Source organism: Leucopleurus acutus (genome assembly GCF_964270905.1).
Source record: "Leucopleurus acutus genome assembly, chromosome: 11".
Taxonomy (NCBI): Eukaryota; Metazoa; Chordata; class Mammalia; order Artiodactyla; family Delphinidae; genus Leucopleurus; species Leucopleurus acutus.
Window position 1 is genome coordinate 80,201,886 of NC_139152.1, and position 23,930 is coordinate 80,225,815.

The following is a 23,930-nucleotide window of genomic DNA, read 5'->3' on the forward strand; positions in this document are numbered from 1 at the left end:
GACGCCAGGATTCAAAGGGCCCTGCAGCCACTAGCAGCTTTGCTTCTAAATGGCCTCAAGCAGTTTTGGCGCTTTGAGCCTCTGAAGCCTGAGAAACCCCCGTGCTGCTGCCCGCTCCCTCCAGGCATCAAATCTGCAATTAGATGCTCATTGGAACACCTAGCAAACACCCTTCTGTGGGACTACCTTGCAGTCTGTCAGAACCACCTCTCCGCCTGCCACGCTTCAACTTTTCCTTCTTCCAAGATAGAAGAGAGAAAAAAGAGAGTCAAGTAGAGCCAACCCTTCTGTGCTAATCTACAAGACCTGGCCCAGCTCTGGGGTCCGCTACACCCAGGCAGCTCAGAGGCTGCCTCAGTTACTGTGGCAGCCTGACATTCTCGGGGCTCCCAGCCTCTGTTAATATTTAATAGGGATTCTGCATTTTACACTTTCTCCTCCTCAGGCTTGTCACTTTGAGCACAACTTCGATCTCCCTTCTTTAAGTGATTAAACCTATTGTCGTTCGCATTTTTTAAGAAGCTAAAATTTTAGACGTAGGAAGTCTCCAATAAATATTTAACAAACGAATAAAGGGTTTGAAATGCCTTGTGTCTGTAGCAACACAAGATAGTTTTAGACAAACTCAGGAGAATGGATTCCTCTAGAGAATGAGGCAAAGATTCAAGAAAGTCTCCAGGAGATTGGGACACGTCATCCCATCCTCCAGAGACACTGCCTTTCACGTCAATGCTTGCAGACATTTTCGTGTGGCTTCCACTCCACTCCAGCAACTTCCCCTGAACCTGGCTAAATTCCTCTGCTCTCAGCTCTCACTGATCCTAGATATGTTTCCGTCATAAAACATGGGATTTTATATTAGATCTGGGTGTGACTTTGCCTGCCTCCCTCACTAAACTGTAGGCTCCTTTGGCTCTAGGCTTACTCATTCTTATTTTCCCAGTGCCCACCGTCATTGTTGAACTGCTCTTCTCGATTTTGATTTTATCTCTCCCTCCTCTCCCCCCACAGGGCACACCTGCTTTTATTCTTCAGTTTCTACAGTGGGCCTTTGCATCGCTGTTCAGCTGTATACTTGCAGTTTGCTGCGGAGAATGGATATCAGTGTGGGGTTTGGGATAGAAAATGAGATCAAGTGACCTGTCTATTTAAGAAAGAGTTAAGTCTCCAGCATTAGCTATAAATGTCCAGCAAGGGAAGGACTCCTAGAGCTCACAAGCTTCCTTTTATGAGGATTTCTCCTGATAAAAGCAGCAGGAAAACTTTCCCCCCAAAGAGCAACATTCACCCTCCAAAACACAAGCATTTTCTGGAGTGTGATACTCATTTGCTTGTTTAGTTGATAGGTATTTACGGTGCTTACTGTGTGCCAGGACCTTTCAGATCTGATGGGCTACAAACCAGTGGGTCCTTTAGAAATAGGCAACCAGTTGAACTGATATCTGCATGACAGGAGAATATTACAAAAGGAGCTTAAATCCCCACCTTGGGCAATCTTAACATTTTTCCATTTTAAAATGGCTTTTTGGTGTTGAGAACGAAAACCAAAGTGCTATGACTCCTTCAACAACAGATATCTCGCCTCCTCCAAAGAGATTCTTTTTTCGTAGTCCCAAAGGATGATTTTATTTTATTTTTTTTCATCAGTAAGGTAGATTTTATGCATATATAAAACTTTCACACCCTGATTATAGGAAACACACCTTCTCAAGCACACACAGATCATTAGCAAAAACGGATCATATATAGCCAAAGGATAATTTTAAATGTTTAAATTAGAAACTAGCTTTTTTATGGGTTTCATCATAATTTTCCCATTCTTGCTGTTAAGCTGTAGTTTTCAAAAAACAGGCTCTTTCACACCCACCCCACTTGCTTTTAAATACTTAAGTTTCTGGGCTTAGGTAAAACTGCTCAACTCTTTCAAATACCCCATTTCATATTCATCTTAAGTTTCTTGTATTTTTCTTTTATGTGACTTTTTATTTTTACAATTTTGTTGCGGAAAGATTTACTGCCAGGTGAAAGTGATGTTGTTTTGTGGAGGCTCTATTGTGGTTTTGTTTTTAATTGTAATTGATTTCCAAAACTTTCTACGGCCATATTTATGAACAAGTGGTTTTCTTTTTTTTTTTTTTTTTTTTTTTTTTTTGCTGTACCTGGGCCTCTCACTGTTGTGGCCTCTCCCGTTGCGGTGCACAGGCTCCGGACGCGCAGGCTCAGCGGCCATGGCTCACGGGCCCAGCCGCTCCGCGGCATGTGGGATCTTCCTGGACTGGGGCACGAACCCGCGTCCCCTGCATTGGCAGGCGGACTCTCAACCACTGCGCCACCAGGGAAGCCCAAGTGGTTTTCTTTTTAAAGATATCAGACCTCTGGTAAAGAGGTAAGGAGATTTGAGTCTGAGCCCTCATTCTGCCACTTTCTAGCAAGACAGAATAGCACATCACAGAGGTCCATGTGGGCCACCTGGGAGTCAGACAGACCTAAACTGGGACCCCCATTCTGCCCTCTCTCCTTTTCCCCACCTTTATGCCCTATAATCCTCTTTAGCTCCTAGCAGTGATTCTCATTGCCAAAAACTTCATTTATAGGATCCACTGATGTACCTTTTTTAAAAGGCAGTTGGAGTCGGTATAGCCAAAAAAACACACCATTGCTTTGGTTTCACTCTGATGACTAGCTGGCTGATGCTGGACCAATCCATTAACTCATCTTTAAGAGGGACTGGGCTAGATAATCTCTAACGACATCTCTGGCTCTAAAATTTAATATTCTATACACTTTTTGGAAAAAAATGTATTAGAGGTTTGAATATATCTTATATAGTCAAGGAAGGGTCAAACTCACTCTCCTTAGAGGCAGTTTTGTATCCTCTTTATTTCTTACTCTCCTTGACTCTTTAGGAGACTTTCCAATTCAGTCTTTTGTTTATTCACTCGACAAACATTTACTCAATACACACTAGGTGGCGGTCTCTGTAGCAGACACTGGGCTTAAAGATAAATAAAATACAGTTTCTACTGCTGAGATGTCTATGGGAAGAGTGCCAGGTAAACACTGTACCATAACAACACATGCAGCGATGTGGAAAGAGGTGAGTGGGAATCTCTGGAACACGTCCTTATCTCATGGGAGGATGGGCATTTATGAACAAGGAAAGAGAGATATTTTTTGTGCCCCCCCATTGCCCCACCTCCTACCTCACCACACACACACAAATGCACACGCCTTCAACAAAGCGTGAAGGCCCATTATGTGCCAAGCACTTTGACTTTGCAAATTATGTAAATGAGAGTGGTATAGTCCATTTTATCAAGTAGTTTATACTCTATAAAGAGGTAAGAGTGGTTGATAAATCTCTGCGCTGTTATGTAAAATGAGATACATACCATAAGTAAGGTCTAAAAGCATCGCTAAAGGGATTCCTAAGGAGGAGAGAGCACTGCCAGTAGAGAGTCAGGAAAGGCTTCATGGAGAGGTTGACATTTCAGACAGACTTTCAGAGTGGCTTAGCAATTCCAGCTAAGTATTGGGTGTCTCGTAACTACTGACTTTCAAAGTGAAATTTGCAACCTCGAGTAAAATCACATCATATTTCTCTTTTGGAAATGATCCCTTTCTATTTCTACTTAAACGTGTTTAAAATATCTGATGGAAGTTAGCAGTTCTGGGCAGTGGAAGCCTTTTTAATGGACTCCCCAGTTTGCCTGCACACTTCACTCTCACCAGCCGCTTTGCGTGCTTACCAAGAAACAGTTGTATTTCTTCCCAAACTGGGTGTTATTTAATTAAATATTATATAAAACCGATGAAATATGAGAGAGAGAGGGAAGACAGGAGTTGTTATTTGTATAAAAATTAAATTGTTTTAGAAAGGCTAAATAAAGTTGAGTCATAAACAAAAATTGCTGTTAAATTGGGAGCAGATGAAAAAAAGGTAAAAGCTTTGGGGAAGAGTAATAAAAGAAACTCCATTCAGCAGACCCACACTTAAAGAAAAAAGCTTTGACTTTCCATACAAAGTTAGTTAAAATAAACCTCGGAGTGAAATATGTAGCATTTTTATGGTCCCCTGCATATATTGACTTTTTCAAATGAATGTTTCAAATTGTTACATAATAAGGTCTCTATACTAACTACTCTCACTATGAGCCCTTTTGTATGTACTGCAGACTTTATCAGAGCCTTTAGAGTAACACTGCAGGAGTTCTATGGTTTGAATGATTTTCTAGTATGTGCACGTATCATTAAGCTTCAATCCAGCTCTCACAAAGCCAAAACAGCCATGAGGCCAACACTATGAATTCTGATAAAAGAGAAAGAGAGACTCTGAGTCTTCCATCCCAAATATTTTCTTCTCATTCTACATTTTCTCCGTGGGTAATCCCTTCCACCTCTTCTTTTGTCCTACGTGCTAACTGCCAAATCCATATATTCTGCCCCAACTTCTCCACACCTTTTTTACTGACAATCGTACATCTTTCATCTAGTTTCATAAAGCCTTTGGCTGTTAATGATGACACTTTTAAACTGTGTTATAATAGTTATCTAACCATGTTTATGGGGTACATTAATGTCATGTCCCTTTCCACCTCCCAAAACAGAATTTCCAAATATCAACCTAGCCAATGAGCGTGCATTACATGTAGAAAACGTACATTTGGGGAAGTGTACAAGAAGAGCCAAAACAAAACATCTAACAAACATTAAGGTTTCACGTGGAGCTGGTAGTTTTTTGAAAAAAGACAGTAAGGCACAGTTGTCATTCTCCTATCATTTGAGATTTAAATTTATTGTCACTACAGCCCTTGATAGGTGCTAGTGTTTACTGACACCAGTATTTTTCTATTTTAGGTGTGGGATTTTTTTCTAGTTAGCAGCCTATAAATGATGCCCATTAATTTTCTTACTAGATTTCAGTACGCATGTAAGTTCAAAAATATATTTTCCATACAGAACTATGTAAAATCACTATCAAAATATATCTGACAAAGAAAAGCTTATATGGGTTTTTTATTCCCCCCCCCAAATTCTCTGTTAAGTTAGCATTCATCTTAACTAGCAAGACGTATGTGTCAGCAAATATGGTGCCCATCCCTCCTCTGGGATGCAGGGTCTTTGAGTTCAGGCCTGTCTAATCCATCTTTGTATCCCCCCCCACCCCAGTGCAGAACGTGAAAATGCTCAATAAATGTTTATCAAAATAGGCTGGGCATGCTCTCTAATGATGGTTATTTTATATAGCCAAGAAACCCACAGGGAAGTTCTATTTTAGATAATGGCCTATCCCAATGAGACTAGCTAGAATTCTAAACATCTAATAATATACCTAGTATCCTTAGATTTAAGAAAGGACAAAGACTTATTATATTTAAAAATTTAATATGACTGACTTTAAAACCAAGTCCAGGCTCAATCAAGCCAGTGAAGAAAAATACAGTCATTGGTTCTAAGAGAAGCAGCACACATTTGGGATTGAAATCCTGGCTCTTTCATTTATTTGCCACATGGACATGTGCTACTTGCTTCCTGGGTCACTGAATTTTTTATCTCTCAATTCCTCACTGATAAATTGGGAATGATAATAATGGGATCTAGGTTATAGGCTGTTATAAAGACTGTTATGAAGATATAGTTAAATATATGTATTTTATATATATACCCATATTTATCTTTTTTTATTGAAGTATAATTGATTTACAATGTTGTGTTAGTTTCAGGTGTACAGCAAAGTACAGTTTTTTTATTTTTTTTTATATTTATGTATGTATATTCTTTGTCAGATTCTTTTCCCTTATAGGTTATTACAAAATACTGAATATAGTGCTTTACAGTAGGTCCTTGTTGGTTATCTATTCTATATATAGCAGTGTGCAGTGTGCACATGTTAATCCCAGTCTCCTAATTTATCCCTCCCCCCATTTTCCCCTTTGGTAACCATAAGTTTGCTTTCTATGTCTGTGGGTCTATTTCTGTTCTGTATATAAGTTCATTTATATCATTTTTTTAGGTTCCACATAAGAGCAATATCATATGATATTGTCTTTCTCTGTCTGGCTTACTTCACTTAGCATGATGATCTCTAGGTCCATACATGTTGATGCAAATGACATTATTTCATTCTTTTTTATGGCTGAATAATATTTCATTGTGTGTGTGTGTGTATATACATATATATATACACACCCCATCTTCTTTATCAGTTCATCTGTCAATGGACGTTTAGGTTGCTTCCATGTCTTGTCTATTGTAAGTAGTGCTGCAATGAACGTTGGGGTGCAAGTATCTTTTCGAGTTATGGTTTTCTCAGGGTATATGCCCAGCAGTGGGATTGCATGATCATATGGTAGCTGTATTTTTAGTTTTTTAAGGAGCCCCCATACGGTTCTCCATAGTGGCTGTACCAATTTACATTCCCACCAACAGTGCAGGAGGGTTCCTTTTTCTCCACACCCTCTCCAGTATTTATTATTTATAGGCTTTTTGATGATGGCCATTCTGACTGGTGTGAGGTGATACCTCATTGTAGTTTTGATTTGCATTTTTCTAATAATTAGCGATGTAGAACATCTTTTTTTAAAAAAAATAAATTCATTCATTTATTCATTTTTGGCTGCATTGGGTGTTCGTTGCTGCACACAGGCTTTCTCTAGTTGTGGCAAGTTGGGGCTACTCTTTGTTGCGGTGTGTGGGCTTCTCATTGCAGTGGCTTCTCTTGTTGCAGAGCACAGGCTCTAGGTGTGCAGGCTTCAGTAGTTGAGGCACGCCGGCTCAGTAGTCGTGGCTCATGGGCTCTAGAGCGCAAGCTTAGTAGTTGTGGCACATGGGCTGAGTTGCTCCACGGCATGTGGGATCTTCCCAGACCAGGGCTCAAACCCGTATCCCCTGCATTGGCAGGCAGATTCTTAACCACTGTGCCACCAGGGAAGCCAGATGTTGAGCATCTTTTCATGTGCCTATTGGCCATCTGTATGTCTTCTTTGGAGAAATGTCTATTTAGATCTTCTGCTCATTTTTTTATTGGGTTGTTTGTATATTTTGAAGATTAATCCCTTGTCAGTCACACTGTTTACAAACATTTTCTCCTATTCTGTAGGTTGTCTTTTTGTTTTGTTTATGATTTCCTTTGCTGTGCAAACACTTTTAAGTTTAATTAGGTCCCATTTGTTTATTTTTGTTTTTACTTCCATTACTCTAGGAGATGGATCCAAAAAGATCTTGCTGCAATTTATGTCAAAGAGTGTTCTGCCTATGTTTTCCTGTAGGAGTTTTACAGTATTCGGTCTTGCATTTAGGTCTTTAATCCATTTTGAGTTTATTTTTGTGTATGGTGTTAGAGAATGTTCTAGTTTCATTCTTTTACATGTGGCTGTCCAGTTTTCCCAGCACCACTTACTGAAGAGACTGTCTTTGCTCCACTGTATATTCTTGCCTCCTTTGACATAGATTAATTGACCATAGGTGCATGGGTTTATTTCTGGGCTTTCTATCCTGTTCCATTTATCTATTTCTGTATTTGTGCCAGTACCATACTGACTTGATTATGGTAGCTTTGTAGTATAGTCTGAAGTCGGGGAGCCTGATTCCTGCAGCTCAGTTTTTCTTTCTCAAGATTGCTTTGGCTATTTAGGGTCTTTGTGTTTCCATACAAACTAAAAAAAATTTTTTGTTCTAATACCTTTATGTTATTTAGAACAGTGCCTAACATATATAAATGTTTGGCACTATCTACATGTTTACTGTTATTGTTAGATGTGAAGTGATTCTCACCGGCAATTTAACACTTTAGTAAAAACCTTCTTCTCATCTCATGTGACATATCAGGGCCCAGAGATAACACACGGCTTACCTAATTAGTAGATATGCTCATAGTGAACAAGGTGTTAGATGCCTTGAGATTTTTATCTTGCTAAATTCAACCATTAAGTTCATAAGACAAGAGTGACCCCCTACTATATAAAAGGTCCTATGCCACATATGAAGCCAACACAGATCCTTGATAGGCTGAGAGAGGGATTCATTACAGATATTCATTGCAGGTTAGAGATTCATTAAAAAGTTAGTTTGAAAGCAACTTAAAGTGCATAGGAAGCTACTTTTATTACATTTTTGCTTTGTATAGCTTACTAATTCCTACACAGAACAATCTAGTCTGGATTAGCATTTGAAATAATATCATAATGGTTTTATTTAGTTTGCTTTTTAAAGTGTATTTCTTGTGTTTATCTCTAACTTTGAAGTGATTAATATTTTCTGAGGAAACCATATTTGTAAGCTGCAGTCAATCCAGTGATTCCCCAGACGACTGCAGGTCAGAATCTCCTGAGGGAAAGTTTTTAAAGACATGAGAAAATTAAGTTGTAACTCCAACCTATTTAGACCTATGGAATCAGTATGTTTGTAGGCAGGGCCCAGAATATTTACTTTTACACTCTAGCTCTACTCCCAACCTCTGTGATTTGCAGCCGATTATGAGCACTGTTGTGCAGCTTACTACCATCTGGTGGAAGTTAACTGAAATGCAGGCCCAAGATCGTGGGTAAGTAACTTTTTGAACAATATAACTGGCCACTTTGACCAGGCTTCAGTGATATAGAAGCCACAGAGTGACACTATTCTATAACATTTTGCTGTCTAACAAATATAGGGGAAGTAGTTAAATCAGGGAGCTATTGTAGATGTGTGGATGTTCTGAGTATTTAATTTATTCATAGTGGTTCCGTTTCTCACTAATATTAGCAAAAACATGGAGTCAGTGAGAGCACATGGCTACAAGCATCTGTCTCAGATTTGAGGTGATTTTCTGTCACAATCCATCCCGACGTCTCTCTCTGCCTTGCACTTTGAAGTGTCTTTGATCATGGTAATACTTTTAAACTGCAGTTGGTTGTAGAGAACATTGTCTTTTGCAGAGACTCATTGGCAAAAGGTTAATGATGTTGGAAGGAATATTTTTCTTGGCTGAACAGTGTTTTGGTTTCCTCAGCATTACTCTCCCTGGCTGCCTTTTTTCATGTGTCTAGCAGTCCCACATCCTTGATTTTCTTGCCCTAGAATCCGGTTCTTGACTGTTCAACTGCCATTTGCCTGATCCTTTCCGTTACTACTTTTTTCCCGCTTCCTCTAAGTGGGCCAGTTTCCAATTTGCATATTGAAATTTTTTCTTTCACCCTTCTTTCCATCTCAATTTGTTCCTCCTGAGCTTTCTTGTTTAATACCTTCCTGCAGGAGTCCAAAGGCAAAACAAACAATCTGTTTATTACTTAGAGAAAGGTTATTAACCTGAATTCCTCCAAGGGCCAAATGAGTGCAGTAATGAGTCAAGCATGCAGGTCGGGGGCTGGGGTGAAGAGCCAATAACAATTTCCCCAGTGGATGTTGTCTTGCTACAGTATGGGCTCAGGGTGCCAGGCCACCCAGGGTTTTACAGAAGACAGTAACACAGAATTTTAAGTAGAATATCCTGATTTTTAAATGTTGGTGTCTTATTTAGTTATTTTTAAAACCTTGTGAAAGGAGTAAAATAGAGTCATGGGTAGAAGATGGCCCACAATGTCTTTTCGCAAACTTTCATAGAAATGACGCTGCCCTTCCTGTTCTTATCTCCCCCTTTGCCCCCGTAGGTTCTCATTGTTGCTTAAGTTCAGGTCACCTGCTATAAGGAGGCCCACCAAGATTATAAGTGTTCAGGTCTTCCCTGGGTATTATGTGTCTCCCCAAAATTCATATGTTGGAACCCTAACCCCCAATGTGATGATATTAGGAGGTAGGGCCATTGGAAAGTAACTAGGTTTACATGAGGTTATAAGGGCGGAGTCTCATGATGGGACTAGTGTCCTTATAAGAAGAGACTAGAACTCTCTCCACCATGTGAGGATGCAGCAAGAAGGTAGCCATTTGCAAACCAGGAGGAGAGTCCTTACCTGATGCTGAACTGTTGGCACCTTGATCTTAGACTTTCCAATGTCTGCAGTAGCAGTGCTGTCTGTGATTCAGTGAGTAGGTTTTTATAATTCTGAGCTTCAAATTAGGAAGTCCTTGTTGCTGCCCACCTAAGCTCTGTTTTCCACAGGCCAATAAAGCTGACACTTTGATCTCCATCTGCCTGATGTCTCCATCTCTTCTGTCTATCTCTTAATTGGTTCAAAACTCTAGCAGTGAATGGGGTATAATTTCTAATCTCAGACATCAACTTTAGATTCTTTGAAATTAAATACACTCTAATTTCAGACTTGTTCAGGAATCATCTGTCTTGCTGTGCTTCCCTAGAGATATAGGGAGGATTCTGGTCCTATCCTTTCTATTGTGTCCCAAGGATGGGCCCAATTCATCCTACAAAGTGGAATGCCAGAGACTGTTTTGTTTTGCTATCAGGGCTTACAATCAATGTTTGTATTTAAACTATCCTTCCAAGATCTTCTCTGTTTGGGCATCATACTTGGGTTTGTATTCTCTTATTATCTCGCGATTGTTAGTTCTCTTGTTATTTTCTTCCTTCCAGTAAGTTCGTCAACTTGAGTTACCAGAATTTATCTCTTCTGATGTTAGATCAGAAAGTAGGGGCTTCCCTCGTGGCGCAGTGGTTGAAAGTCCGCCTGCTGATGCAGGGGATACGTGTTCGTGCCCCAGTCCGGGAAGATCCCACATGCTGCGGAGAGGCTGGGCCCGTGAGCCATGGCCACTGAGCCTGCGCGTCCGGAGCCTGTGCTCTGCCACGGGAGAGGCCACAACAGTGAGAGGCCCGCAAAGTAGGACCAATGCTTTTCTTCTTCTCATCAAATGTCATCAAACATCATCACAGATTTGTATCAGAAACATTTGTTTTCTTCCAAATTTTTTCATCATGCCCATATTCAGAGACGTGGAAGGAGAGAAGGGAGGCCAGTGTATAGTGTAGCTCAGATCCTAATTATATTAATCAAAGCCAACTTCCATTCAGTTGAATTCATTAGGAACTATGAAGATCATCACCAGGGCTTCTACAATGAAGAGAAAAAAATGCAGCACTTTATGAAGAAGACCAAAAGTTTGGAACTATAGAGAAAAAAAAATATTTTTCTTATGTTGTTGGGATTTACCAAGGCTCAGCATGTGGCATTCATCACTGTCCACTCACCATATATTAGGATAGAAGATTTCACTGTTAGAGCTATAATTCTGACCCAGCCAACACCTTTCATTATAACCTATGGAATCCTTATTCATTTAGGGATAAATTCTACCATCACCTTTGCCTCAGATGCTTTTTCCATCCTCCCCTAATTGAAATGTGTTTTCCTGTGACAATATCATTTCCTTAGAAGCCACCTTCTTTGAAGGGTACACTTTAGTCTATCTTGAGTCAGTTATTTAGGAAGAGGGATCAGCCAACTATTATTCCCACTGATACTCCCACATCTTTGTTTTACCACCATCACTCAGCAAAACTCTTCCTCTTGAAAATGGATACAATCTTTTGGAGAGGTACCGTACCACGGGAACACACTAGTCTTATCCAGAGACTTCAGTACCTAAGTTTCTTCTTTACCCTACCCCATACAGAGGCCTTCTTCTTAGCAACATCTGTGCTGATGGCCTCTAGCATCCTGGAGGTGCTTGTTTTCAACTCCAGTGATCTGCCTTAGTTTGGGCCATTGTTCTATCTACTATCACTCCCTCTCTCTTTCTAATTGCCCAGACCATTTCTCAGCCTCCATTAGGGTGTTATTTTTTATTTTTTTTGATTCATCCAAAGAGTTGTCATCTTCCTTCACTGAACACCTATAGTGCTTTGCATCTCTCTTCTTTCTGTTTCTTACTGTGTGTCTGCCTCACGTCAGAGTCATTCATTTTCCTCTGTCCCCAGTAGCTTATCAGAGGCAGAATGAAGTAGAAGACAAATGTGTAGCAGAGTCAGACTGGTTTGACTTTAAATGCCAAAAACTCTAGTTACTGGCTGCGTGATCTTTGCTGACCTACTGGCTTTGTGATCATTGGTAACTTATTCAAACTTTTTAAACCATAGTGATTTTGGTCTTTTCAGAAAATTGGGGGCAATAATACCTACAGTTATAGATTGGTTCTGAGGATTAAATGGAAAAATACACGTAAAGTATCTAACAGTTTTTGTCAGATGATAGTCAGAAACTACAGGGAAGTTATTGCTAGAAACTGGAAGAAAGAGTCTATTACTTATCCTCCCCCCCCCCCCCATGCTTAGCACCTTGCCCAGCGAATGTGATGGTTCATATTTATTGGATAGGTAAGCGAACAAGTGAATAAATGAATGATTTAAAAAACTCTTCCTGCTAAAGCATTCTTTTACTTCTTAATAAAAATAAAATCCATTGCTTTAGAAACTAAGAAGGATACAAATTAAGATATTAGAGTTGACTTCTGTATTAGTTTCCTAGGGCTGCTGAAAGAAAGTATCACAAACTGGGTGGCTTAGACAAGAGAAGTTTATTGTCTAATAGCTCTGGAGGCCAGAAGTCTTAGATCAAGGTACTGACCTAAGGTTTGGTTCCTTCTGAGGGCTCTGATGAAAGGATCTTTTCGATCCCCTCTCCTAGCTTCTGGTGGTTTGCTGGCAATCCTTGGTGTTCGTTGGCCTATAGAAGCATCGCCTAGTCTCTGCCTTCATCATCATGTGACAGTCTTCCTATGTCTCCACATTGTCTTTCCTCTGTACCTGTCTCTTGTGTCTAAATCTACCCCCCTTTTTTTATAAGGATGTAGTCCTATTCGGTTAGGGCCCACCCTAATGACCTCATCTTAACTGGATCATCTGCAAAGACCCTATCTCTACATAAGGTCACATTCACAGATAGTGGGGGATTGGACTTCAACATCCTTTTAGGGAACACAATTCAACCCGTCCATCACAGCTTCTAATTTATGGTAACTGTAATATAGAGAGAGATACGAGACCAAGATAAGAATAATTAATGGACAATATAAAAAAGCATATTTTCAGTCATTAAACTGAATGCTGTAAACCCCTCCGTATTCTAAAACTTAATGAAAATGATGGTTTGCAGGGTCAAGGAAAACTTCGTGGACAAAGGGTCATTGGTTGCTGGGCTCCTTCCTTAAATAAATGTTATTTCTAAATAATCATATTTTCTGTACATTGTTACTGGTTAACATTTTGAAATAGCTTTAGATTGCTCGAGCTAATGAGACAGCTCAAACAATAGGATCAGGCTGTTAATGTGGCATACAGTAAATGTGTGTTGCAAGAAAGAAGTTTCCAGGGAACAAGAATTGCTATGGTAACCTGATATATCATTAAAAATGTAATGAATAAATATCATCAGGGTCTCAGATTCATCGCACAGAAAAAACTTCAAGACTGGGATGACTAAGTAGTTATCATGCTGATTGCTCGAAGTTTTGTATGCTAAATCAGAGTGATTGTCTATTAACAAAAAAGTAATAATATTCAAATAATCCAGGACTTCATAAGGTGCCTAAAAACTCCTTCAATATAGCCTTTTGATTTAAATCACTGACATTTTCCTCAAAATATTAATTTTATCTGTAAGAAATAGTCATAATAATAAGCCTGATTATATGCATTTCAAAAGAAATAATAATTTGCCAACTCTTAAGAGTACAATAGACACTGTAGTATCTTGGTGTTCAGTATGGAATTAGGAAGGAGATCTTTTTCTTAGAGCTCTCTCCTGCTGTTATAGGATCCACCTTTCACACCCCGCCTTTTCTTTCTTCCCCCAACTTAACAACTCATTTAATCCCTAAGATGTATCTTGCTATTTGTCTATTTCTTTCAGTTTATTGCATCTGTCTCTGAAGAAATGAGGCAGATACTCTAGCACTCCAATGTTAAACAAAATTCAACCTCTTGGGTAGTAGACATGGAAGGCACAGCTTGGGATGGGTGATAGAAGAAATAATTGCAGTCAAAAGATATACCTGCTCCTACTTCCATCAGTTTTGTCTCCAGTAGCCACTTTCTGGATCTCCTATATGATATCTGTACTTTCCTTCTCAGTTTCTCTATACCCATTTTCCATGAGAGGAATGTGGTGATATCACCAGTGATCTATGTGTCCTTGCCATGCTCCTCCTACCATAGGGCCTTTGCACAGGTTGTCCCCTCTCTCTGGAGCACTGTCCCCCCACATTTTGCCTAGTTAATTACCCACTTGTCCTTTAGATTTCAGCTTTAGCCTTACTTTCTCAGATAAGTCTTCACCTGACTGGTCAAATTCCCTTCCTGTCGGCTCTCATAGCATGTGTACCTTTTGTTCATACATCATGGTGGCACCTGTATGACAATCTGATTAAAGGAAGAACCATTGTGGCACCTACTATATATTTTTGCTCACCACTGTGTTTCCAATTCTGGTACAGAGTACAGTCCCAATAAATATTTATTGAATAAACTAATACATAGCTTGTGTTCCTGGACTACACTTAAGAATTTCTGACTTAGATATATGCTTGCATCCAAGAAGGATTCTGTTTCATGTTTTCACTGGCACAGTGTGTTGGCAATTAGCACGCTGTGGTCTCACAATCTACAGTGATACCATTAATGACTGTTGAAAACCGAAACTTTCTATTGCTGTCTTATTTGGGGTAGTATGTTTCATAAATCTAACCACACAGTTATAATCTCACTGTCCTTGTTGATGTGTATTGTTCATAATATAATGCACACAGTTGATGTAATGTAGCCAGAAATTTTCTGTGGAGAAGAATGTTAGGCTTTAAAATGGTTTTTGATGTACTGAATGATTACCACTGTGAATGCAGCTGTAAAAAAAAAAGGTAATAGATATGCAGAAACACTTTGAAATGTAATTAGTTCTTTAGGATTCTGAGGCCATGTCAGTATATGGCAGGAAAGGATTAATGTCACAGACGCTATGGGCTTAAGAGGTGGGAAGTGATGCTATACTTGCCCTCTTTGGTATAGTATTTTGGAATCTCAGAGAAATTCCAAAGAAATATAAGAAGTGTTCTCTGTCTTTAAGTAGCACATAATCTAGTTGGGATATGGTCCATACAAAAACATAAAGCAAATCTGAATTTCTAACAATATGGAAAAGCACACAGAGGCGCACACACACATACACATAGAGCATTCTTCTGTAGCCATAATGATAAGGAAAAGACAAAATCATCCCAGTGATCTACCGGGTCCTACACGATCTGGATACCAACCCCTCTTACTTCTGTGACTCCCCTTTCTTCTGCTCTTCTCTCCTTTCACTCCATACTGGTCAACTCATTATTTCTACCTCAGGGCTTTTACATTTGCTGGTCCCTCGCCTGGCATGCTCTTCCCACAGAGAAACGCATGGCTGGCTTCCTCAAATCCTTCAAGACTTCACTCAGTCACCTTCGCAGTGAGACCTACTTTGTCCCCTCTGTTTAAAACTGCAACCTCAACCAATATCAACGCTCACAATTCCCCTCCGTTTATTTTTCACCAATGCATTTTATACAATGTAATAATACTATGTTATCCTGGTTTTTTTGCTGCCTTCCCTCTAGAATGTGAGCTCCCTGAGAGCAGAGATTTTTATCTGTTTTCTAACTGCTGGGCGTCCAGGGTATATAGAACAACACCGGCTACATAGTAGGAGCTCAATAAATATTTGTTGAATGAAAGCACTGCATAGAATAGAAGGGGAAAGTACACAACCTTTAGAGTTAGACTCCATCTCCACCATTTACTTGCTGGGTAATCCCAGGCATAACAGGTAGCCTCTGTGAACCTCACCTGTAAAATGAAGACTATCCCCCTCATTACTGCCTAGAAGTGTTCTTGTGTGTGTCGCCTCGTCTTTAATTGTAGAAGTGAGACTAGTAATCTCTCCCATTCTTGGATGGGTGGCCCTGTTGATGGCATACAACAGGCGCTCAGTAAGTAACAGCTGTTGTTACTATCAGAAAGCCTTTCTGGAGGAGTAGGTTTAAATAGAGACTTGAAAGAGACATTAGCAGAGTCTACAGAAACAAATAAGTTATGTGTGGGGATTGAATGAAATAATGAATATTCAGTCTAAGTACAGAGTGTGCCTGTAGTAGGGGCTGGATACCAGTGGCAGAATGTTTGCTGTTCTTATTGTGCTTAAGGACAGGGCCTGCTCTGTGTGGAAAGAAATGAGAGTGTTGGGGCAGGCTAAGAATCACTGAGCCGTGTGAAGACAGCAAGATGAAGAAGGGGATGTGGAAAACCGAGGCCATCGTAGGAGGTCATGACATGACCAAATACTGGATGGGGAAGAGTCTTTCTTCTAACACGTGTGGATGTTTGGAATTGTGAAAATCAAGTCACAAGGGCTGGCAAACGGTGATAGGTAGCCTGCTGGGGTACTGGAAATGTTCTTTACCTCAATCTGGCTGGTGGTTCCATTGATGAATACATATGTTAATTCGTGAAGCTGTACATTGATGAATACATATGTTAATTCGTGAAGCAGTACATGTTACAGTATGTTACTTAAAATTTGTCAAGCTGTGTACTTGTCTATGGAAGTTACGCTTCAATAAAAAAGTAATATGTCTATGTGTGTGTGCATGTGTACGTGTGTGTGTGTGTGTGTGTGTGTGTGTGTAGTCCCAAGGAAACTTGCTTTGAAATGATAAGGTGATGATGACATGGATGGCTATGCAAACCCGTAAGAAAGGAGAGATTCAAGCAAGAAATTTATCAGTCATGAGTGGTGTAGAGAAGAACTTGGACTCAAGAGACCAGAAAGATTTTGGTGCCGCTACCTGAGACGCTTATTGGGCCGTGGAGGGAGGTAGGAGAGGGAGGTAGGGGAGGCGTTTGGAGGTCATTTAGTGTTGAGTCTTCACATGGCGAGCTGTGAAGCAGCTTCAAGTAAGAGAGTTCTCTTTCAAGTTAAAAGAAGAACTGATCGTGCTGCAGCCCCTGGAAACGTCTGCTCTGAGCCCACGATGCGAGTTGTAAAATCTCCTTGTGAAAGTTGGAGATATTTTTTAACACCACAAAGAAATGTGGGAGAACTCTAGAAATTCTGGCTTTCCAAAGTAAAATTCACAGTACCGACTATCTATAGGGAAACTTCTATGAACGTTTTGTGGCTGATTTTCTTGCATGGAATCATGGAATGACAGAGCTGAAAGGATTTCAGATGCCATCTGATTCAACAGCCTCATTTTCTAGAAGCTAATCTTCAAGAAGTTATCCATAGTGACATAGTTGGTTCATTTAAAGCTAAAGAGAACTTAAATTTACGTAGTAAATTGCTACTTGACTCCCTCCCTCCCTCCCTTCCTTTATTTTCCCCTCTGCCGGCCCTCCTTTCTTTTACAAATTAGGAAGGCATGTTTAATAATCCCCTTAGCAACAGGATGAATAATTATAATACTTTTTGTATATTAAGAAATTGTATTCATTTTAGTTCACGCTGGTCCATAAATTGTTATTCGGATTGAATTATTTAATATATTGAAATGTATTCCAAGTTCTTTATCTAAATGGAGCTGTGAAGTAAAAGCGTGTATTTGTTTTCTGGGTAGGCACTTGCTTTAAAATGTGTAATAAGATTGTCTTAGGGTCAATAGCACCTTCACAAAAGAAAAGCAGAAACATTAATATTATAATCCTGGGTAAGCCGTTCAAACAAACACAACAGCACATTTTAATTTCTTTAATTCACACTAAATTGTTAGGAAAATTGCTCATGTTCACAGCATGGGTTCTTACTTCTGGGTTTGTAAAACTAAAACAAAAAGAAATGGCGTGCAAATATTGAGAGAAAAGTCAACAATTAAAATTTTCAAACTTAACCTAGTCATCATCAATTAAACAACCAAGGAAGTGAGTCAGTTTTGAGACGAATCTTAGAACATTTTCAATTAAAAGGAGCAAATTCATTTTCATCTTTTAGTTATAGCTAAGGTGCATTTGAAATCCTCAAATATTGTTTTTGAATTTAGGCCTTATAACTAAAATTTGATAAGTCATCATGCACTATATTAAGTCTTACAATACTTTTCCTTTTTATTTCAAGTATCAAAATGTAAAAATGGTTATTATCACCTTTTAGTAAAATAGAATATATTAAGTAAAAGAATTGAGACATTTTTCTATCCATGTAAGTGCATCTGGGGAAAGAATTTGAAAATATTTGTACCTCGAGCTCATACGGGGTTCTTCCCCTAAGTGGACTTTGCATTGCTTGTTCTATTCCCACAGGTGAATCATTTTTGGCCTCTAAATCAGGAATGAAAAGAAAAACAGGAATGGGGAGATGTGTTTTCTCTTTGATCCATTCTCTGATCATAAAGGAAGCTGGGAATATGGAAATGTGTTTTCTCTTTGATGCAGGTTTTCATCAGCATATTTATAAGCAGCACAGGGGGTTCTTGCAGAGATGGGAGAAATCTCCCACCCTGGAGCTTCTGTGGTTCCAAGGTATCTGACATGATTATAGAAAATACAGATGAGCTCAGCTTTCATGGTGGGGTTAAATCAGATATTCAACAAGTATTTATCAAGCATCCACAGGGCGGATAACTTTGAACCACACTCCAGGCATAAACCGTAACCTCTCACAACTCAGCTCGATGCGTAGATTTAAGTATGTTGAAGAGCTTCATCCTGGAAAACATTGCCTTGTTTATCCTTAATCCAGAAACTGGCCTTAAATCTGATATCAAGGCATCATAGCTGTGGTCACATTCACAAAGTTGGAATAGAAATTCGTCCATATCCTGGGAAGCCCACATCTGTGCTATCACCTGGGCCTGGTGTGAGTATTGTATTATCATTTTTGAGTTCTTCAATTCCCAGCATCAAATAGAAATCTCATTCTATTAGTGATCTTTGTTGTACCCCTAGAAACTCAAAGTGTGTCTGTGGCATAATAGATTTCTAATTGGATTTAGTGTCTCCACCATCTCTTCCTCCTCCTTTGCCTTCTTTCATTCATTTCTGTTGCCCCCTGCCTCCCCAAAACAGGGCTGTAAATGCTTACCCAACTTTGTTGTTATGGTTATTAACTCACACCCAGTCAGGTCAAGAATCCTCCTGGGACCTTGTCGCCATGATGTCTGGGTCTGGGTTGCTTGATTCTGGAACTCCATTCATTCTCTCCTCCTTGCTCACAGAGTGTGAAAATCCAATCAAAGGGCAGCACGATATGGAGCAGTGGTTCCCACACCTTGATGATGATCTAAATTATCTAGGGATTTTTGTTGAACTAAAAGAGTCTTGGGCTCTGTCTCCGGCAATTCTGGTTTCAGTAGGTCTGAGGTGGTTTCTAATGATGGACCAGATTTGGGAAACACTGCTTTCCTGTAAAACCTGCTAGTCAGCGTGTGGTCTGCAGACCAGCAGTGTCAGCCTCACCTGGGGGCTTGTTAGAAATGCAGAATCTCAGGCCTCACCCCAGATCGACTGCATCAGTCAGAATCAACATTTTACCCAGCTCTCCATGCATCAGCATATGAAAGTTTGAGAAGTTCTTCTGTGAAGAACTCTGAGGCAGAAACGCTAGATTGTGCTCTCAACATTGCTAGTGACCTAGGACATGTGCTTTACACTTTTCTACTCTTTTCCTCAAAGGAAAGAGAAAGAAATTGAGAGAGAGAGAAAGAAAGAGTTGGTTTAAATGATATCTTACTTCACAAGATTCTAAATACTTTTAAAGAGGTTTTTGTTTGTTTGTTTGTTTGTTTAGCAACGAAGGTGAATTAGAAAGATGATTAAGAGAAATGAAAATGTCAGGTGTGTGGTATATTCAGTGTGTGTATGTGGGGTGTGTATGGTGTGTATGTGTGTGTGTGTGTGTATTTTTGGGCATGATGATGGGAAAACAATGATTCCATTCCCCACTGTACTTGTTTGCTAGGACTGCTGTAACAAAGTACCAAAGATTGGGTGGCTTAAACAACAGAAATGTATTGCCTCACAGTTCGTCAGCAGAGTTGGCTCCTTCTGAGGGCTCTGAGGAAAGGGGGCTTCTCTCCTTGCCTCTTCTCCTTGCTTGTGGCAGCACAGCTGCAGTCTTCACATGGTTTTCTCCCTCTGTGCATGTCTGTCTCCAAGTTTCCCCTTTTTATAAAGATACCAGTCGTACTTATTAGGGCCCACCCTAATGTCGTCGCTTTAACTTGGTTACTTCCACAAAGACCTTATCTGCAAAAGAGGTCTCGTTCTGACGTGCTGGGGGTTAGGATCTCAGCATGTGAATTTTGGGGAGACACAGTTCAACCCATACCATCCAAAATAGTCGTGGGCTACAAATGAGAAGAGGGATGTGGGGTCCCTGAATCACCCTCTCTGTCCTCCCCACCTCCACCTGGGATTGGACCAGAACTATTGTAGAGAAATAGCCCCCCTGAGAAGGGCTGTTCCCTGGCCGGCCTTGAGGTCATACTAGCCCAGGCTGGTTATGCTGAGCATCTGTCAGAAAGCACAAATCCTTCCACTGTGCTGACTTTTACTTCCTGACCACAAGTGAATAGAGGAGCAAGACAAATGATCTTCGATGGACTGCTGGCAAGGTTTACTTCCACTAAAAATCAAACCCACCATAATTTCTTTCTAATGGCCCAACTGATCCCTGATCAAGGGCCTACAAATCTACCCAGCTTTCAGTCCTCCCAGCTTCAGGAAAACAAAAATGTCAGTGATTTTCTTTACCGGGCACTCTTCCAGGGTCCCCTGGGTCCTGGTTTTATTATTGCTGTATCTGTGAGGTGTGGTCTGTGCATAATCTGAGAAAGTCAGCTACACACTAGACAACCTTGATTTAAAGCAAAATGCCGTGGGCAGACTACCTTACCCAAGTAGCAGTGAGCTCAGAGAAAGCAATGAAATGAAGCCTACGGGGAGAAATGGCTGGGATTTGAACACCTTCAGTATTCACAAAACCTGAGGGGACATAGACATATCATGCTACCAGCTAGGAGCAACCTGCACCCCACAAGTATTTCCCTGAGAGCCTACAGAATTACAGTGAGTGACTCAAATAGTGGAATAAAATGTATTCATCTTAAGTCTGTCAGTGACACCTGCTTTTGTGAACTTAAATCAAGTTCAAGGTGACCTTGACAAATTGGAGAAGCCAATACATGCAAACAGGGAGAGGTTTCACAGGTAATTCATGTAGGATAATTAAAACTGTAAATATAAGCCACTCATGGGATTGATTTTGCAAAAGAATAGCAACTAAGTATCAGAGGCTAAGTGGAGTGGGCAGGTCAAGGTTGAGGGTGACAGCGTCCTAATGTGGATTAATACGCACAAATAGGATGGACAGAGCCTAACAAGAAGTTAAAGAAGTTTTAAAACTTTTTTGATCAGGGCTCATAGTAAAAAATAATTTTACATTGAGACCTAATATATGTACATTACACGTATGTATCTGAGACAAACGTTTAACAAAATAATACTTACCCTTACTATATGTGAAACTCTATTTTCTCTTCTCTTCTATCCCATTCCATCCCATCCCATCCCATCGTATCTAATTCCATCCTATCCTACCCTATTCTATATCTCTCCATTCTTTTTTAAAAATTTTAATGTGGGTGTGACTTACTACATTGATTTGATGACACACCTAATCGGGGCCAACCTGGTGCAAAACATGCTACAATGCACAGGAGAGCTCCCACAACAAAGAATTATCCTGCCCCAAATGTGAGTAGTGCCGCTGCTGAGAAACTTGGCTCTACACTTAGCGTTCTTCTAAATGTGCTTTAGAGCATGATTTTCAGTCTATGAGCTCCTTGGAGCCTTGGAGCTCTGTCAGAGTGGTTCAGGGGGAGAGTGATGGGACCCTGGGACTCCTGCCCTCTCCCGCACCAGTCAGAGCAGGCTAGACTTTTGTTTGTAGGATGACCAACTCATGGCAGTTTGCTTGGGACGTTCTTGGTTTTAGCACTGTGAGCCCCACATCCCAGGAACTCCCTGAGAACCCAGGAAACCAGGTCAGTTGATGACCCTATAGCATACTAGACAAGAAGAATTGTTCTTGAGAAGGGGTTCTGCTTAAAATAAGAGGGAAAGCCTGTTAAAACCCACTACTTTCAGAAGCATAAATCTTATAGTGGAAGGGTATTGAGGAGAACTTGGAGGAGACCTGTAAGGGATCTTTTTTTTTTTTTTTTTTTTTTTTTTTTTTTTTGCTGTACGCGGGCCTCTCACTGTTGTGGCCTCTCCCGTTGTGGAGCACAGGCTCCGGACGCGCAGACTCAGCGGCCATGGCTCACGGGCCCAGCGGCTCCGCGGCATGTGGGATCTTCCCGGGCCGGGGCACGAACCCGTGTCCCCTGCATCGGCAGGCGGACTCTCAACCACTGCGCCACCAGGGAAGCCCAGGGATCATTTTTAAATGTTACTAAATGGTCTGGGGAAGAGTCTCATGAAGAAATGTTAAAGAACTAGGTTTTTCTCCCTAGACCGAGAACCCTGGGGAGAGAAAGATCTTAATCACCATCTTCATGGGAAGGAAGCAGCCACATTATTTGAATGGATTTAAGCAGCTGTTCTCTGCTCTTATTTTTGACGGGTTAAGAGGGGTTCATCCTGCAATATCAGGAAGACCTTCTTGCCTTTAAGAAAATGTTTGGAATGTCTTATGGATTTTTTTCTGAGGAAATAAAAAGATAAAAATTTACCTTTTAAAAAATTAAATTATTTGAATTGGGTATTTCCTATAGTCAGGGGACTTTTGGCCATGGCCACTTGAGCTTCCTTCAGTCTGTGATTCTGTAAATGGCTTGAACCTTTATCTGGCAAGGGCCGTGGACTAGGTTCACTCTGGAATTAATGGAAAAAGACACAAATCCTGTCTTTTAGGAGATGACATTCCCCAAACAGTCAATCAGTAATCAACTGCATCCTTTTTTAGGTCATATCTTCTTGAAAGTGTCCCTGTAAGGATATATTTTTTTCTATTTCCTGCAAACCAGTTTATTGTGGTTGCTCAGGTAGTTTCTCTCACTCAGAGGTACAACTAATTAAACTTCAACAAGGTAGCACCTGACCTCACTGCTTGACCCCTTTCAGCGCCATTTTGTTATACTTTGGTTCAGTGTTCTCATATACTCTTAGCCAAAAGTCAACAAAATATTTCAAAGCTATAATTAATAATATCTTTGGCTCTTTAAATGTTTTAAAAGCAATAGAAATTTCCCCTGACTGGCTTCCCTGGTGGCGCAGTGGTTGAGAGTCCGCCTGCTGATGCAGGGGACACGGGTTCGTGCCCCGGTCTGGGAAGATCCCACATGCCGCGGAGCGGCTGGGCCCGTGAGCCATGGCCACTGAGCCTGTGCGTCCGGAGCCTGTGCTCCGCAACGGGAGAGGCCACAACAGTGAGAGGCCCGCGTACCGCAAAAAAAAAAAAAAAAAAAAAAAAAGAAATTCCCCCTGATGTCTATTTGCTACCCAGAGTTAAAATGGTCATGTATCAAGAGTTTCGTTTGAACTTCCTTTCTCCAGAAGAGTCTGTAATAACATTTTCTCCTGTGAAGATGAGATATCCACCCAAAGGTGAGAAGACAACATTCCTGTATGTAGAGTGTCTCCAATCATTTTAGAAATAGAAACTACTTTTTACTTCCCTGATGCATGGAGATCTAGAGTGTGATATGATGGTTAAGTCTGACTCAGGAAGTGAAAGGGCTGCTCACTGAGATGGAAAGCCCTAGAAAGGAGCATTAGAGTGAGCTTGGCTGCTGTCTCCTTTCACTGTCCCCTCCATGGAAACTTCTGGGGAACTGCAGAGGCAGGGAAGCCGAGGGTCTATGGGCTCACAAATGAGCCTCTTCCACCAGCTTGTCAAGGTGCTTCTAGATGTAAACAGTGCATTTCTAACAAGGCAACACCTCATTTCCTTCCGTTAGGAATAAAGAGAATCTCTTTGAAAACTCAGGAATTGTGTCACCGGTATTTACTGTATTTTAATTATTATAGACCCATTTGTTCA